This window comes from Lepisma saccharinum, chromosome 1 (assembly GCF_977018435.1).
Source record: "Lepisma saccharinum chromosome 1, izLepSacc3.1, whole genome shotgun sequence".
Classification (NCBI taxonomy): domain Eukaryota; kingdom Metazoa; phylum Arthropoda; class Insecta; order Zygentoma; family Lepismatidae; genus Lepisma; species Lepisma saccharinum.
Genome location: NC_139229.1, coordinates 202,275,699 through 202,295,466, shown reverse-complemented (window position 1 = coordinate 202,295,466; position 19,768 = coordinate 202,275,699). Strand labels below are relative to the sequence as shown.

The following is a 19,768-nucleotide window of genomic DNA, read 5'->3' as shown; positions in this document are numbered from 1 at the left end:
GAGAAGGTATTTTGCCTCTAAGCACGACGTTCGTAACTGTTGCTTCAATGACAGCTGTAAATAGGTCAGCTGCGACGTTGACGGTTCGATCTTCCAGAAGGCCCCAAGGAAAGAATTCGAAGGAAAGTTTTATCTCCTCCCACTGGGCTTGGTTCCACAGGTAACGCTTCTTCTGGATCTGGGGTCCATATCCTCTTTTAGAAGATGGGGGGGATGGAAATATACACGTCCAGACTGTCGTGGTCGGAGCTCAGGAGGTTCTTGCGTGGCGTAATAAAAATTTCGTTCGGGGTGGACAGAAAATAGTACAGGTTGCTGTCCTTTTTGCTGTTGAACAAATTGTGCTGTTTTAGGTTCAAGTCACAAATGAAAGTTTCAATAAACCACTTATCGTTCGCACAATTTGCTATTCCATTCTCAGGGTCTTGCCAGTCAATAGAGAGGTTGAAGTAGCAGAAAAGGACAGCGTCGCCGAGGGCAACTGCTGCAAGGAGAGAATTTCGACATTCTTCCAAGAGGAACAATGAAGTATTTCTATGCGCTCTGTACGAAGAGCCAAGGAGAAGATTTTTTGAACCGGTCACTGAAACCTCGACCCATAGTATCTCACAATTCCGTTGCAGGTTATGACGTATTTTGCTTGGCCATTTTGCTTTCACACAGATATTAACGCCTGCACCACGAGTCGCATGATCGTTTCGATATATGGTGAAATTGCTTGCGAATGGCAGCTCACTATCACGAACATTTTCAGTTAGCCACGTTTCGGTAAATATTAAGCAGTCATATGCCATGAGTTCACACGCAAATGTAGCACAGTCAGCAAGCTTATTCTTGATGCTCTGTGTATTTTGGTAATACACAGAGAAATTTGCCATCGTTATCGCAGGTGCCGGATTTACTTCTTTGTCCCCACAGATCAAATCCATGCAGAGAAGGTGAAAGTACCGGACCGGGGTCCCCTTACCTGCCGAGCGTTGTTCCCTGGTGCTGGGTGAAGCCATGACGGAGACACGCACACATGTTGCCGCGAGTGCAGAAAACGAAGTGCCGAAAACGAAAATCTACTTTCGGCACATATCCACTGCAATAGTTTATGAGAATCTTTTGGCACAGCGGAGGAAACACTACACCGGAGACACTACACCAGAACTAAACATAGACTGAGAAAAACCACTGAAAAATCTCGAAAGACAGAACGAGGATGAGCACCGTGAAGAAGGTAATATTAACGTTTGAAGTAAACTTTCTGTTAGAATGGTTCGACAATGAACCCGACTGGACTTTTAATGAGGATGGTGTTCCTATTCCTGTAACAGAAGTCCCAATCACACATGGATTCATATGTAAACTACCTATTGCTTGTTTAGCCTAATAGACTCTGGAAGTCAAGCAAATGTTTTAAATTACGAACATTGGTGCAAAATAACATCATTGATTGGTAATCTTAGATTAGACAATGTTGAAGATATTAGATAGTCTGGATTTGTTATAAGTAAAAGGTGAAAGATTGATGGTTGTAAAACGATAACCCTTCAAATTGATGATGAATATTTTCCTATGGAATTCTATATCCTAAAATAACTTAACGCTGATATTATTTTGGGAGTTTCATTCTTACGAAAGTACAAAGTTCTACTAGATCTCAGAACACAACACATAAGTTTAGAAAGTAAGGACATTTGTGCGACATTAAGCAATGAAAATTCTAATTTGTTACACTCTAAATATGGACGGGTGAAAGTTACAGTGGTGTAAGTCACTTTAGTAAGAAAAAAGAAAAAAGAAAGAAAAAAGCAAAGAGTCTGAATCAAAGAAAAGTTATTGACAATTAGAGAGTCTATTTTCACCCAAAATTATTTGGCCACCTAGATTGCTGAATTTGAACCCCGTGGAACACATTTGGGATATTATTGAAAGTTCCATTCGTGTACAAGATCCTGCACCGCGCAATCATAGACGGCTATCGAGACTGTATGGCTGAACATCTCTTCAGGGGACCTCTGCCGACTGACGGAGTCCATGGCACGTCGAGTTGCTGCACTTCGCCAGGCTAAAGGAGGCCACATACGGTATTGCTCTTGAGTGTATGTGACATGAGGGTTGTGGTATTGTTTTCAGTGTGTGATGTCATAAAATGGGCGTGTCTTATTTTGTAAGTAGGATTTTGATAGGTTGTTGAGATTTTGTGAGGAGGAGGAGGTAATGTGGGTAACGGTTTTCTGGCGACGGTTGGTTTTCTTAGAATTGTGATACGTGTTTCCGGTATTTGAGGAGAGATGTCATTGATGAGTTGGTTTTCTTGGAATTGTGATACATGTTCCCGGTGTTTGAGGAGAGATGGCGTTGATGAGTTGGTTTTCTTGGAATTGTGATACGTGCTCCCGGTGTTTGAGGAGAGATGGCGTTGATGAGTTTGAAATTCTGGGGGAGGTTGAAATTCGTGAATTTTTCGGTGACGGTTGATTTTCTTGGAATTATGATATGCGTTTTTCCGGTTTGAGGATGTTGATAAGTTTGAAATTCTGGGAATTGGGTGGTTTTCTGGGATGTTCCGAGCACCTTTTTACCATTTTTGAAACTTAGCATGGATATGACAATGAAAATTCTAGATTCGCATATTTTTCCGATTCAGTGGCGTTCGCCCATCAATGTTTCAAGGGGAAAGTTTTTCTTAAGGAAATAGCCATCAGATATTTTAATGAACGGTTGAAATTCTGGGAATTGGGTGTGACGGTTTTCTGAAAGGAACATGCCTGAACATGTTTTGGGCGTAACCTTCTAGGGTGACTGTTTGAAGTATGTTTAACGCAAATCGTGACGTAGGAAAAAAGGTTCGAATCCCGGGATTAACTATGTTTTCATAAAGAGGACCCGGATTTGAATCCAGCTCAGGAATAGTTGCGAATGTTGCCGGAGACGCAGGGTTCGAATCCTGGAATTTACTATGTTTTTATAAAAGAAGGTCCTGATTGGAATCCAGCTCAGGTATGGTTGTGAATGTCTAAGTATTTATCACTTATTCCATCTTCGCAAATTTGTCAAAAGACACAGAATACAAAGTAAAATACATTAAATACAAAAGGGGTACTTACAACACGGAAGAAATCTTGGTTGCCCATTCTGCTGCAAAAAGTCAAGAGGAAATGAACTGGAGGGAAGGATTCTGGAAAAGGTTTGATTTGAGTTGTTGTTTTAAGTCCACTTTATGCACAGTAAGGCTAATCGGGATTGGACCTACTGTTTAAAGTGGGATCCGAACCACTTTGCCATGTGCCTCCACGGGTATCGAACCCGGGACACCTTCATTACAAGGCAACGACACAATCACTTTTTTATTTTTATTTTTTTTAAAGAAAGCCCCTAAGAGGAAGCTTCCCCCATCACACTTCATTCACTCATATCATTTTATTCAAATCTCTATTTCAGGTCCTGGGCCTCCCCCATGGCGCAGTGGTAGCGTCATTGCCTTGTAATCAAGGGGTACCGGGTTCGATACCCGGTGGAGGCAGAAGTGGTTCGGATCCCACTTTAAACTGTAGGTCCAGTCCCGATTAGCTTTACTGTGCATAAAATGGACTTAAAACACCCACTCAACTCAACTCTATTTCAGGACTTTTCAGGACAGACAATCACAAACATCCATGTCCGAGCCGGGATTCGAACCCGGGACCCCTGTCGTCATAGCGCGATGTGCTAACCACCCCGCCACGGGGGCCGACACAACGGCGCCATCGGGGAAGCCTATTCTGCAAAAGGAATCTATCCACTTTCATATAGGGACGCACATCAGCAATCGTATTTATTATTTCTTGCAAAGTGCTTTCGAAGTCTGCATATGAGATCAAAACGCTTTCTTGTGTGAGGCACAACAGTTCCTTGTATGATTTTCACAGGACGTCCTTTGTACAGATTCTTCAGCGAGGAACAGTGCTACCTTCTTAAGGGTCCGATGAGCGAGTGACGGATTGAACTGATGTTTCAAATCCGTTTTATGCACTGAGGCTAATCGGTACAGAAATATACGAGGGCATGGTTAGAAAATGTGGTACCTTTTTGAGGCTCCGATCGATTGAACTGGTGTTTCAAATCCGTTTTATGCACATAGGCTAATCGGTACAGAAATATACGAGGGCATGGTAGAAAATGTGATACCTTCTTGAGGATCCGAGCGAGTGACGGATTGAACTGATGTTTCAAATCCATATTATGTACTGTGAGGTAAAAAATGTGTTCGAGTCCGTTTTATGCACTGTGAGACGAATCGGAACAGAAATATTGGAACGACCACGGCTGAGTTGGTTTTTCCTGTTTTTCAATTTACCTGCAATAGCTAGCTGACAATAAACATCAGCAACGGTTACTACGTAATATTATACAATTAATTGTCATCTCAGGTCTTCATGACGATGGGGACCGCCATGTTGGTTTTCTTTATTTTTGACCGTAGGGCACACACACACACACACTTCCATATACTCTATCGAAAGGTCTGGACGTGCATATTCCGAATCTGCAATTGCTTTTACTGTAGCTCAATTAGGGACGGAGTTATGACCCTTTGAATCTTTTGGTTGCTTTGAGAAATTTTCACCTCCCCCCCCTCTCTCCGAAGATTTCAAATCCCTATATCTCCGTTCCTAATTGAGCTAGAAGGATGGTTCGAACGTCATCAGACTCAGAATAAAGTCATCTTTCCATTGAAAGTGGTTTCATAGTCCTAGGACCAACGGTTTCTTACTTCCTTTATTTTTGATCGTAAAGCCCCCTTCCGAACACTCTACTGAAAGGTCTCGACGTGCAGATTCCGAATCTGTAATCACTTTCACTGTTGGACGAAAATGGTCGGATCGGGGACCCTTTGAATAACAGAATGTTTCACTGATAAAAGATCTGTTGAAGACCGTTAACTAGTTCCGAGAATTTTCCATAGGGTTTGGTATCAGTCAGGAACAGGAAAACGCCTGCTGAAGACAATTAACGATTTCCGCGAATTGTACATGAGCTTTGATATGAGCCAAGAAAACATGTGGTAAAGACGGTTAACCATTTCCGGGAAGTTGTTTCCTGCGGATCTGGTGCTTCTCAATTAGACAAGTGTGCCGTATGCCGGGCAGCATTGAAGATACATTGACTGTTTTCACCTGTTGAAATGGATGTTTGTTTTTTGGACGTTCAAGGCCTTCGAGGAGCAGAAGGAAAATTTGTGTGGAAAGAAGGCGGAATTTTAAAATTTTCCTTTTGAAAATGCATTTGACTGTTTAGTGAAATCTCCACATGGTTCACACTGGTTGATTTTTTTTTTTTTTACCGTAAACATCCTTCCATATACTCTATCGAAAGGTCTTGACGTGTAGATTCCGAATTTGTAATCGCTTTCACTCTATATCTGGCTCCAAAAGAGCGAAGGTGGCAACAGCGATCGGCAGCTACCCCAGCGCGAAAGACCTAGGTGAAATTGTCCCTCCTCGCCTTAAAGGAATTCTTCTACCGACCACTCTTCTCTCGCACCTTTTCCCAAAATTCATCTCTTTTTATCCACTCAAGGTCAACACGATCAACCAGATGCCCATCTGTTTTCCCTTAAACGAATTCCTCTACCACAGAAAAAATATGGAGATAAGAATGGATATACCAACGAGACAATGTGTTAATTGTAAAGCATTACGCAAATAACAGAAGTGGCGATAAGTAACCGAAAGAAAGGAACAGTGAAGTGTAAGTAAAATATGACGTCTACAAACTCGAGCAACAAGATTAACAGCTGTGCGGTGGCTACCTTGGAAGAGATTATACACGAATTTTCCCATGGAATATACAGTTCTCCACTAGAAGTGCTCAATGTTTATTAGGATTTGTGTAAAAGGGTTGAGTTTTACAACAATAAATCTATAAGGGATCCGTCTATAGTGAAAGATTTTTTTATAAGGCAGTTAGAAAGAACAATGCCGAGGTGTACTGGTTAAGGTTGTTGGATTATAAGCAATAGGTCTTGTGTTTAAACTTATGTTAAAAATATGTTAACCAATCAAATAAAGTATGTTAATATTTTAAACAATGTGAGTGAAGTGTAGGTTTTGTTTAAAACTGTAGGTCCACTATTCTCTTTACCGAAAGAGTAAAATGGGTGGATAAGTAATTGTTAGAAAAAAAGAATGTGAATGTCCATAAGTGTGATAGTGTGAAGCGTTTTTTCACGCTGATGAAAAAGACTGTGGTATTATGAAAAGTAAAAATGTGGTAAGTACAGAGAACATGCCAAATGTGAAGATGTAAAAAACGGTGCAATTAAATGTTTGGAAATTATACTGTTTCATATTGTAATGATTACAAGAAATAAAATATGTTTAAAGTTTAAAGTTTATGAATGTTCAGTTACAATTTTTGAAGTACATGATTGGTGCATATATAAATTATTTACAATGAAATGAATGGTGGTGTATTGTATATAAATGTATGCAACAGGCAATAAGATGGAGGGCATGGTGGTTTGGATCTCACTTTGCAAACTGTAGGTCCTATTCTGCTTATTGATTTTGTGAATGAAATGGACGTAAAAACAAACTGGAACTATTAACTCAGAGTGGTTGGAATTCTACATTAAATAAATTATCTCAATGAATTAACGTTGTAATGGTAACCTATCTTATTGTCTTGTATTCAAATGTCCCGGGTTTGGCACCTAATGAAATTATCCATTCTATGTCCATCTCAAATTTACCCGATAATGTTGTTACCTTGTAATAAAAATGCCTGGCTAAATACCCGGTGGAAACACACATTGTCCGGACCCACAAAGTCTTTGGAGACGTGTGGCGAGAAATTTCTCGGAAATGTAAGATTTGAGCGTAAAGTCTTGGAAGTTGCCAACAGTCAAACTTGATAAATGTGTGTAGATTAAGAACAGAGTTTCCAGAAGTAATAGTAGTGGTTATCACATTAAATCTATGTGAATATTACAAAGCTAAAACAATCGAGAGAATTATTTTTTGTATTTTGCAAGTTGTAGTTGTAATGTTGTTAATATGCAATGATACAAGGGCCCCCGGATTATAATACCGGGTAACGCAAATGTTCAAGGTTCCAGGAACGGACACCTAGTGGAGACACCAGTCTACGATCGAACCCGGTGCTCTTGAAGACAAATTTGAAAGGTTCAAACGTTGCTGGTTAGATACCCGATGTGGATACCACACTGCATTTCACAATGTTGTAATGAAAGAAAAGTGGCAGGAATGCGACAGTAAAGAAATTAAGATAATCAAGCGGTGACATAATGGTAATGTTTCGCATTATGATAAAGGGGTCCCAGAATCGATACCCGATTACGATACACCAATTTCAAAGTTGGATCTTATGCCTCGATATTTTAACAGAGCTGTGTTTGAAATTAAAATTTCGAGTCCTTGTGATCAACACGTCCAACTGTGTTATTTTATCGCGTTTTCTGCAAATGAACCGATTTGTACAATGGAACTAACATTTTCTGCTTTTGCATATTAGAACAAAACCGATGCCAAGCTGAATAATAGCATGCAGGGAGAAAAAGAGAGAAACAAAGAAGGAGAGAGTGAGTGAGAGAGAGAGAGAGAGAGAGATATGAAGATTAAGAAAGGGAGATGAAATAGAAAGAAAAACAATTTTTCTCTCTTGTTTCTCTATGTACGGCTGTGAAAAAGAAAAGAAAGATATAGAGAAAGAGTCAAAAAGTTAGAGGAACAAAGGAAAAAATAAAGAGATATACAAATTCCCTCATTCTGTTTTTTACCTTTTGTATTGTGACTCGAAAGGAGGAAAAAAATGCAAAGAGTGATAAAAACAACCCGAAAGAAACATAAGAGAAAAAGACACTCCCTCCCTCTTTTCTTTTAGAGTATATCCTTCACTGCTGTTTTTTTCCTTTTTAGATTCACACAGAGCTGCGACAAAGCAATAAAACACAACACGAATCATTTGTCGAGCAGATAATTGAACAGTAAACTGACTCTCGAAGACAAATTTGAAAAGGTTAAGGTGTCCCTTGTTCGAGACTCGATGGAGCATTTTCCTACGAACATCATAAATTCGCCTCATATACCTATTTTATATTTTGATAAGAAAAAACCGTTCGAACAATTTGGGGTGGTTTTTAATGGTGGTAGAGGGAAAATGTTGAGAATGGAAAGGAGTAAATAATGGGTGGGGGTTGGAATTGAATATTGAACAAACGTTTTACAAGGTTGAGGATGAAATTGTATCCAAAAATGCTCCAGGGCGTATTAGATTTTTGGAAATCTCTCCGATTATATCCTTCACTGCACTATTGCTTTTTTGCCCATTAGATTCACGCAGATCTGCGATAAAGCAAGAAAACACAACATGAAACCTTTGACTAGCAGAAAACTCAACAGTAAACTGTCTCTTGACGACAAGTTTGAAAAGATTAAGGGGGTCCATGGTTCGACAATTGATTACATTCGGCTACGGACATCTTATATTCCCCTTATATGCCTTTTTCGTACCTTGATAAGAAAAACCGTTGTAACAATCTGGAGGAGTTAATGTTGATAAGAGGAAGCAGTTCGGAGTAAATGGAAGTAAAAAATGGGCGTGTGTTGGATTTGATCAGAAAACAAACTTTTTTACAAGGTTGAGCATGAATTATTATCCGAAAATGTTCCAGGGCATATTAATTTGTTTGGAAATTGGACAGTTTTACACGTTATGTGATATATTATTAGAAATGGGATTATTGATAATTGAAAAATGGGTCAAGACGTATTCGTTATCACTTAAGTAATATTTGGTGGAAAATGGAGTATTGGCAAGCCATACTGGGAAAGAAATTGCAAAAGGACGCATATGAATTTTTAGATATTTTGTGATGTCATATGATCTATGTTTTACCACTTGTGAATAATTGCGAAGGTAAAGAATAGTGGTAAAGATTGATTGATTGATTGAGTTGGTGTTATAAGTCCACTTTATGCACAGTAAGGCTAATCGGGACTGGACCTATATTTCAAAGTGGGATCCGAACCACTACCTGCTTCCACCGTGTATCGAACCCGGGAGCTTTTATTACAAGGCGACGAAGCTGGCAAGGTCACTAAATTCCGACTTTTGAACATCCGCCCTGGGAATAAAACCCTCGTCTTCCAAGTGGCAGTAAACGTCCTACCGACTAACATATATAAAATAAGATTACAAGATATTATGCAGACACTGGGAAAACAGAAGGGATTCTAAATAGGGGTCAATGTGACCCTTCTCCTTAGAGAAACAACTGGCTCCCAGTTTTTAGAAACAAAAAATTGTCAGTATATAATAGTATTATTTTTTTCGAAGTGGGACTTGAAGAGGAATAAAAGGGAATTTCCCATTCTTGATTCTCTATGGTGAGGGATGGGGTTAAGATGAGGTGTCCTCTTGTGTGAATAATTGCTCATAAAATACGCTACCACACACACAATATATAATATAATTTTTTTCAATGCAACCACCAACTTTCCGAACCACTGTTCTCTACACATGAGGATTTCTGTGTTCATGTGTGCAGTCAGTAGCTATATTAGAGCAAACTGGTTAAGAAAGTAATAGTTCAAACATTTATTTTTAGTATTGTGCATTTATTAACAATATGTTCGGGGCCTCCCCCATGGCGCAGTGGTAGCTTCATTGCCTTGTAATCAAGGGGTCCCGGGTTCGATACCCGGTGGAGGCACAAGTGGTTCGGATCCCACTTTAAAGTGTAGGTCCAGTCCCGATTAGCCTTACTGTGCATAAAGTGGACTTAAAACAGCAACTCAAACCAATTAACAATATGTTGAAGGAATATCAGCGTTTACAATTTGCATTCAACAGGATTTCATTAAAATGGCATCACTTAATCAGACACTTCATAATTATGAAAATTGAAAGTGCGTATGGAAGAATTTTACCATCTACACATTGGTGTCATTAGATGCAGAACGGTCTAAATACGGAAGATGCGCATCCATCTCTACAGCATCTTGCAATAATTTCACGTGCATCGTCTCTGGTAGTTGGCTTCAATCCCAAGAATGAACGCACGGAATTCCAGAAACTTGGGCGTGGTTTCTCTGAAAAGGAAAGCAAATGAAGTAATTACATCTGTTTGAGGAACCATAAATTCAAAAACTACACTACTGGCTTAGCATTATTCAATTACAACTACTTACTCCACTATTTTTTAATATCAGATTGCATAAATGAACAACATTGTAATTCTCTTCTGTCACGATTGAATGATTACTTGAAGGGTGGTACACAATTTGGATGTTACCGTTACCGTTGCTGCTCGCTGGTTTGGATGGGGAGGTCCTTTTACTAGCTTACGAGGTAACCGAACCTGAATCCACTCATTCTTTTCACCCGACGATATCCCAAACCACTTCTACAGGGTGTTTCCGGGCTGATGATACGAACTTTCAGGGATGATGGAGAAGGGAACATATATCAATTTGAGATAAGGAACCCTGGTCCGGAAACGACTTAGTCGACAGTTATATGCGAAAATCGGTGTATGAAGATGTAATACCTGCACAAGTTTCACAAGCTGCTACCTTCACAACAGTTTTTCAAAGTGACACCCTCCAGCTTTGCTGCAGGCATGACTTCGTCGCAAAAAGTTCTGGCGTACCCTTTGGAACAACCCAGGGGTCGTTCAAGCAATGTCACAGGCAGCGAGAATTATTGCCAGCAGATCCTCTTCAGTTTCGACAGGTGCCTCGTACACAAGACTTTTCACATGACCCCACAAGAAGAAATCAAGTGGGGTCAGATCAGGTGACCGAGTTGGCCAAGGAACAGAACCCTCTCTTGCTATCCACCTTTCTCGGTGCCTGTGACATTGTTCGAACGACCCCTGGGTTGTTGCAACGGGTACGCCAGAACTTTGTGCGACGATGTCATGCCTGCAGCGAAGCTGGGAGATGCCACTTTGAACAATTGTTGTGAATGTAGTAGCTTGTGAAACTTGCGCATGTAATATAAGTATTACATCTTGATACACCGATTTTCGCTTATAACTTTCGACTAAGTCGTTTTCGGACCAGGGTTCCTTATCTCAAATTGATTCATGTGCCCTTCTCCATCATCCCTGAAAGTTTGTATCATCAGCCCGGAAACACCCTGTATATGATACGCCAGTGGACACTGACATGGAACTATTTGCCAGTATTTACGCCGCATGTTCACGTATGTCGCTGTCGTGTTTGAATTGCATTTGCAATTTCAAAGTGTTGTGGGATCCTGGCACCTAATTGTATGGTGTTAATGCCAGTCTGTCAATATTATGACCTGACCAAGTTTTGCAAATGCACAAGCATGTAATTCATACAACGTCAATAAAAGTCGCTACTAATGGTATGCCAATAGTGTCATTATATGTCACTTATTTGTTCTTCCTATGGTACGCGGTAGCGCTCGACATGTATCAGTCCACGTCTCGTTGCTATGGCCGAAGTTCCTGATCTCCAAATTTCAGTGGTGCATCACCTATTCTCTGTTTGCTTCTTGAATGCTCTTACTGTATCGCCCCGTATAAATACCTCACCTGAGCATTTCCGCACGTGCACAATTATCCTCAGGGCCCACACATACCTAGGGCCAGCCTTGATTGTTTGCTACCTATTTACTACGTTCCCTCCAAAAAAGTGAATCATTTTCAGCTTGATGATTACTAGGAATAGGATTTTTATGACCTAAAAACCACCAAAATATGCAAAATAAAAATAAAATTTCCTTAAACACATTGGCAGGGAAAAAACTTTTTCTCGGAGGAAGAGGATGCTTTACGGTGAAGCCACCCCCCACCCCACCCACACCAAGAAGAAAACTAAATTTCCCCTGTCCTCAATAACTTCTATCCCTTGTCTAAAGTCTATTAAGTTCCCCCGGTCTTTCTCCCCCCCCCCATATCATTGAGCGCCTGTGCTCTCATAGCTACAGAGAGGGCCTCCACATTGTTGCAGCGTTAATTTTGTGTTTTGCGTTTGATCAAGGGGTAGTACCAGGTTCGATCCCGGATGTAGGCACATTGCACAGTATTTCGGATTTCACTTTAAACATTAGCTTCAGTCCTGTTCTCAATTGAGGGGACTTCGTAGTGCCGAAATTCCGTAGTGGATATCACTTCATGTCATTAGCAACTAAATGTAGGAAAATACTTAATATTTCTTTGGAGAGGACTGGCATGGTTATGTGGAGGGTATTGCAAAGGTTAAAATTAGGGTTACTAAGTTGATGACAAATCATCTTTTTTTCTGGGCTTGGTAAACAATGTTAACTCTGATAGTAGTCCGTTTAACTTCAGTTAGAACCAGAAAACTTTAATTTTTATTTTGAATTTTCCAGCCTTTTTTGTTCTTAGGTCATTTTTCATTATTTTTTTCCATATAGCATTTTCTTCATCATTTTTCAAGATCCATTTTCTCCATCTCAGTTGTTTAATCTTTAAATACGTTTCCTAGCGTAACTTACATCCTTAAATTGACTAACACGGTCTTTTAACAAGTACGCCTTTAATTGTAAGTGTGCCTAATGCAAAATTACAATATAATTTTTAACTAAGACCTGTGGCAAAGGATTTTTTGAAATTAATTGTGTTAAATGAACTTCTTGTCCAGCAAACTTCAAACACTTTGAGTGAAGCCTACTTTGAGTTTCCGCTTTAACCTGTGATTTTTAAGTAAAATTAGTCACAACTTAAAAATATATATACGTATATAAACTGATGCACACGAAACAAAACTGTATCTTCAGATGCTGACCAACTTTTATGTCGTGCAGGGCCCACTCTGACGGAAGGTGAATGACTTGCACAGAAAAATCTTGATGTAAAGATATCGAAAACTGCATTAGCACTTAATTCGTTTTCTCCCTTTGCTTTGATAATTTAAACCAGCAAAGAACAGATTCTTTATCTAATTATTCAACTAGTCGCTTGGAATTTATGAAAAATCGAGCTTTCATCTCAAGGGCGGAAATTATTTTAGGTCATTTTTTATTTAGATTTTTTTTTCATCATCAAGTTCCGAGCCCTACTTGTTATGAAAGCAGGATCGAGGAAAAAATGTGCATGTTCCAATACAGCCAAGGAGCAAGGTAACAGTACAGTACTCTCGACAGTCTAGACTTCAAATGAAGTAGATATTTAATGCATAGATCAAGTACTTTTTTTTCTCTTTTACCTTTTTCACGTCCATGTGCTTTCGCTCCTATGGTTTTACATTCTGCCATTATTGTCATTCTGGTTTTCCTATTATCACAAGTATAGAACTTTTCAGCCAGGATAGATGTTAGGAAAGCGACAAAATAGAGAACAATGATGAATTTACCCTGGAAAAATATAGATTAATTAACATGTAGTAGGTACAAATCAAGTGCGTAGGGACTCATGAGGACCCCGGGGCAGACTATTTAAGTGGGGTCCTCAATTTCTGCTATTTTAGTGGCTGTATCTACGAATAAAGAAAATCGCAATTTTAGCATATGGGCCGGTAAACAAATATAATTTTCTTGATTGTGATCAATGATGTGTTTATTTTCTTTTGACAAGTACTAGAGACTAATAATAATAGTGTGTTAAAAATAACTAATAAATAGATAGTGTGGATAATAACACACCGGCGTTGGCCAGGTTTTTTGCCATGTGTGCGTTGCCTAAATTCAGGCGGCAAAGAGGCAAGTATGTGAATTCTTGGAATTGTGTGTGTATGAGGGTTTTCTTTGAATTCTTCTTTTCCGGTAACGTTACTGAGTTGAAATTCTGGGAATTGGTTGTGACAAAAATTCTGTGTTATTTTTGTTTCCTTCCTTTTTATAAGAATATTAGTTCCTGGAAACCGTGAGAGTTTCTGGGTCGTTAATTGTAAAGAAGATGACGGTTGAAGAAGATAAGGAAATTCTCGGAACCAGGAAGCGGCATGTTTGAATTGGGTAGAGCTTAAATTGTCTGAAAGGGAACATGTTTTGGGCGTAGCCTTTCAGGAATTGTGACAGTTTGAAATATGTTTTACGGAAAACGTGACGTAGAAAAAAAGAAGGTATAATAAGAAGGGATACAATATAATTGGCATACGTGAGGATGGATGTGTCCTGTACAAGACTGTCTGATAATGGTGTGAATTTCTACGAGAGCAACTAGGAGAAGTTCTGGGAACTTGTTCGATCTTGCGGCGACCTGGACAATTATCGAAGAGTCCTGCATCGGCTGCTGAGTTATTTTCCGTTCATGTATGTAGCGATACCTGAATCTCCCTGGTGTGGATGTTACCTGTTTAACGAATTAGGAAAGGAGTTCATTATCACTGCGAGACGTTGAGGGAGATAGAAGCGAGAAAAAGAAGATCTGACGAGAGAACAGGATTTCCAAGTCACGGGTGTATGTGCGAACTACGTCACAGGAAGGAGGAGTACAAGATCAACGAAGCTTTGAAGGAGAGAGTGAGAGAGTGACTTTCTTTGTTGGTGAGCAGAAATTCCTTGTGGTGTTCTGGCTGTGATCGTCCTTTGTTATGTAAATTAGAAGGACATCCCTGTTTCCCTGTGTTTCCTCCGGAAGGTTTTGGTGTTCGCAGATCATTGTACCCCGACGATCCTGAGGATATTCTGGCTGTACCTTTATCGCCGATACCAGGGACGCCATCACCTAGAGTATCCGATTATTTTTCCTTTTGTGACATATGAGAGTGTTTACGTACCACGATTGCTGGATTCGCACCGAGCCGTATGTTATCAATTACCTATCAATGAATTCGAGACACAGAACGTACAGAAAGTGGCCTATAGGATTATGTCAGACTCCGGAAGAATTAGTCACTGCAGGATTTTACTATTCAGGCTTTAGCGACAGGGTATTGTGTTTTTATTGTTCGTATGGACTTTGTGATTGGACATCCAAAGATTGTCCGATTCTAGGACATTACCTGTTGATATCCCATTGTCCATTCATACAGAGTGTTGTGACGTTACATCGTAACTCCAAGAGTTGCAAGTATTGCGACAGTGTAGAAACTCCTGAGGAAACCTCTGATAAACAGATTGTGGATTCTGTGACAATTTGCAAAATATGTTTTGAGAACGCATGTAATGTTGTAATTCTTCCGTGTCGACATTTTGTTTCCTGCGGATCATGTGCTTCTCAAATGGACAAATGTACCGAGTGCCGGGGCAGAATTGAAGATACATTGACTGTTTTCACCTGTTGAACAAAATGGATGTTTGTTTTTTGGACGTTCAAGGTCTTCGAGGAGCAGAAGAAGAATTTATATGGAAGGAAGTGGGAATTTTAAAATTTCCTTTTTACAGTGCATTTGACTGTTTAGTGAAATCTCCATATGGTTTACACTTTTTGAGTTAAAAGTATCGCCGCGTGAATTACTGGCTCCGTACCAATAAACACGGTCTCTACTGGGGAGATGGATGGGTACCGTATGAGAAATTAGGAGACCTTTTATATTGTGTGTTCGTGAATCAAAAAGTGTGCGTGAAAGGTACGAGAAAGTAAAATGTTTGGAAAAATTACTTGGAGAAAAACGTATGGGTAAAGTAACTGTATGTAACATCGAAGAACTTGAATGTCCAAAATTAGATAGTGTGAGAAAGACTTCAGAAAAGTTAAAATGCAGGTAACATAGCAAATGTGAAAATGTAAAAAAAAAACTGTGCATTTGGAAATGTCTGGATAATGTACAGTTTCTATTGTAATAACCACGATTGTTTGTATCGTTTTTCGAAATGTCCTTTGACGACAGAAATTCATATGACATCACCAACATTCAGATCTGAAGATGCCTGTGAAATATGTTTGTCGGGTTTGATGAGTCCTTTCCACACAATGTAAACATTTGTTTCGTTAATATCTCTAGGTGCCATTCCTATGGAACTGTGGATTGCTGTATTGTAACCTTCAAGAAGTTGTGGGAAAATACGTAACGTCTTGTTTGTTTGAGGTGAAATATTTCCACATCCGTTCTTTTAATGTTCTGTTGAAACGTTCTACTACACTTGCTTTCACAGGGTAATTTGAAGCGGTTGAAAATTTTACACGTTAATTTTTTTAAAATTTCTGGAATATAGAATTTGTAAATTCCGCTCCTTGGTCGGTCTGTAGTGTGACACGTTTTCGTCTGTTTTGTTCGAAAATAATTTTGAAAGCTTCGGTTACCGAGTTCCTTGTTTTATTTCTTAGCGGTAATGCAAAGGCATATTTTGAAAATACGTCTATTACTGTCAGAAGATATCTGTATCCATCGTTATGTTTTTGTATCGATGTCATGTCGTTGAGAACAGCTTCCCAAAGCATGTCTATGTTCCACACATTGTAATGATTTTCAGGGAACCTTTTTCTCGCAGTTTTGTGAAGAGTGTACGTTTCCTGGTCCATCAGCCATTTTTTCACCGTGTCGCGGGATATATTTTTATCCCGTGCTGCTTTCCATAAACGATCTACAGATAAGAATGAAGCACGTTGTCGGGGATCGTAATATATTTTGGTGAGAATTTTATCGTGTTTTAACTTAGGGACTCCCATGATTGACCTCTCTGTCTACGACTTTTTCTCAGAGGAACCAGCTTGTATGTGCCAGGTGTTCTCAGAAAAGGTGTAGTTTTTCTGGAGACACGGACGTTTCCTGACGTTCATCTATCAAATGTTGCGCAGTAGATTGGTACTCTTCGATGATATTTTGTAACTGGTGACGTGCATTACTGGGTAATGTCTCTGCCAGGTTTGAAGAAAAATACGTCGATCCTGGTGAAATAGTAGAAGAACCGTCGTTATCTTGAACAATAGGAATTTGTAATGGTTGTTTCGATTTTCGACTCAACCATAAATACTCGTCCAGTTCTTTTCTGTAAAGACGCAATTTTTGATCGTCTGATGTATTTTTCATTTTTAGAATATCATTCATTTTCTTATCTAGAACGGATAATGTTTCTTGAAAGAAGTCGAATGTCGATTCCATTTAGAACGTGAATTGGTACGTGTCTTCCTCGTTTTCCTCATCTCGATGTTTAAAATATTCCTGAGGAAGATATGCAGTTGAGTAATTCTGGTTGACAATATCTGTCTGATAACGTAAAGGATCCGGTGTTGACTGTGAAAGATCAATATACAAATAACTGAAAGGTTGCGTGGTAGCATCTCTGTATACTTTTTCGAGCTCCTTCATGAGGTGAGGATGAAGTTGCCGTGCAAACACAGTGAATTGGTTCATATCTCGTGGATTTTTTAAAATAACAAAATTCTTCACGTCCAACGAAATGCCCCTGCAATGTTTTCCTTGATGAAAAAGTTTCTGTGTTATGAACACCTCCGAAATGTTTTTGTGATGACTGCCTTTCGTGAAAAGGTCGGCGACTTTTTCTCCTTGAGCAACCATCATAAGTTCATCCAGGATTATGAGAGTGTTTTTCTTTTCGTTCCACGACTGCCAATCGACGATACCTTTATGATATTGCACACATCAAAGATTTCGTGGAGTACTGATTTTCTGATCGTAACACCACATGATTTTTTTGGCAGATCCTTCGACAAGATGATCAATGGAATCGACCACATTTGTCACAAAAGTAGTTTTTCCGCTTCCTGATGCTCCGCAAGCCATCATGGTGAAAGCATGTGGGAGTTTGGGGTACTTTTAGCTTCAACAAAAACCTTCCTGATTCTTATTCTACGAGGCTTGAAGAAGAAATTAGATCTGTCAGTCTGTAAATATATTTTATACCTAGTCTGGATAGGATCCAATAAAAAAATAACATAGTACCCATCCGGACAGTAGAGAAACAAACTTTATATTTACTTAATGCAGAAACTATAAGGATAGAAGGGATGTTTATCGTCGAAACAACGTTTCACCAACACCGGTTGGAACAGACGTGTTTCCGATATACTTATCACCTGGAATTGTTTTTTTCTTCGAATTCTAAAATTATTGTCCACAACAGCTTCAGATTTTTTTATTTTTCAACATATCACACATTCTTTGGAAATTCACCAATGTTGAAGTTGAAGCATACAATGTGAACCCCTTTTACTTTGCATATATATTCGGGTTCTAAAAATGGTTTACATATTTTCAAACTGTAACTTTTTGGTGCTGTTGAGACAAATTCTTCACACACAACATTCGAACCAAAGTCCACTAATTCATCGGCGAGTTCCCCGGGAGCATCACCTATTTGGGGATGGTATTTCATTCTAGAGTTGTCAATGTAAATTACAGAATCGGAGTCACAGTGACATACTCGTTCAATTTCTCCAGAAGTTTGTACAATTTAGGAGGTGCGTGAAATGTTGTGAATGCACCAATGAAGACACTTACTTTATCGTTTCTGGGGATAAATACAGTGTCCTGGTTGATAAATATAACTCCAACGATATTAATGTTCGGGTCGGTTATTTTATGAAGAAAATGTTTTGATTCGGTGATGATGGTGGTTTGTGAAAGATTATCCCGTTGACAGAACTTGACCCACAAAGAATTCAGACATAGTTTTGCAAGGGTGCGTTTACCAGGGTTCACCTCAATGTTCTTTACATCCAACAAAACCCCCCTCTCTCAAAATTTTGTTGGATATAGGTTTGTTTATCCTCTTCTGTCTTACATCACAAATGCCAACCACTTGCTTCTTGTTTTATTTTTAGAAACGTGTTCATATAACCCGTAAAAATCCTCCAGATTTGGTGATAGGGTCATACACAGTTGTTTCATACTTCCACGCTTCTGATACCGATAGTACAGTGTAACCTAAAGTGTAGGGTTTACACGTCCCAGTAAGTGCACGTTGTTCTATAGAATGTTGGTAGGTACCTTTACACTTTAGTTGTAATCCACATTCCTTGCACAAAACAAACCTTAGTCTGCTGTTCATTTTTGTACGTAAAACAGGATGGAGAACTGTTTGAGGTGGAAGAATAGTACATTTGATTAACCCTTAAATAGTTAATATTTCCGATACAGGAGGGATGGAATCTTCAAGGAAAATGGTAGGATGCCCTATTGGATAGACACAGTATTTCTTGACATAGAGGTAAAAACTGATAAAATCATAGTATTTCAACTGTTCATTTTCCTTGACTTTATAATAGGTTCTAATACTCTGTACTCTCCCTCCATATAATGCATCCCGTGGATTTAAAGGTGTGCACTGTACGTACAACAGGATGTTTTGTTAAGTATTTCTCAAGTTGTGGGTTGGTTTGTAATATTTTCTTAAAGTGACACTCCCACATGGTTTCAAAATTGTAACCTTGAGACTGTAAGACACTGATTCTGCGACATGTTGTTTCATACCTGAACGCCGCCTTTTTAACACGGTTGATGTATTTATTACTCTCTGTTATATTCTGTTGATCAATATTACCTCCATCTTCTTCTTCTTCCTTGTCATTGTGGTTGTTGTACTCGGGATACACACTTCTGTTGGTGGTAATACACCGTGAACATCCGTGAAACAAACACCTCAAAAACTCGTACCAGGTTTGTCTATTTTGCTAATGTGAATAAATACTTGTCTCAATTTCAAGCACCCCTGTCGCAAGAGTGGCATATCCTTGATACAATATTCCAATATTTGTTCCTTGTTGTTAAAAGAAATATTTTTCTTGCACTCGTTTTCGTACCACAACATAAATTTGTTTTGATCATCCACTGATCTCATGTAGTCATATCCGTATGATGAAGGTGGTGGTTCTCATTTCTTCTACGTAATTTCGGTGTTCGTAGGTATTCCACACATGCGGATAATATCCTTTCTGAAT

General features: G+C 39.2%; 1 long non-coding RNA gene across 1 annotated transcript in view; it reads right to left on the bottom strand.

Moving 5' to 3' along the window:
- Window positions 1–9,822: 9,822 nt before the first annotated feature.
- Window positions 9,823–19,768, bottom strand: part of LOC145991213 (uncharacterized) — a 36,377-nt gene continuing 26,431 nt past the window's right edge. The window contains exons 2-3 of the long non-coding RNA XR_014442020.1: window positions 13,194–13,341; window positions 9,823–10,082 (exon numbers count right to left, since the gene is read on the bottom strand). This is a non-coding gene — a long non-coding RNA (uncharacterized LOC145991213). The remainder of the gene's footprint in view (window positions 10,083–13,193; window positions 13,342–19,768) is intronic.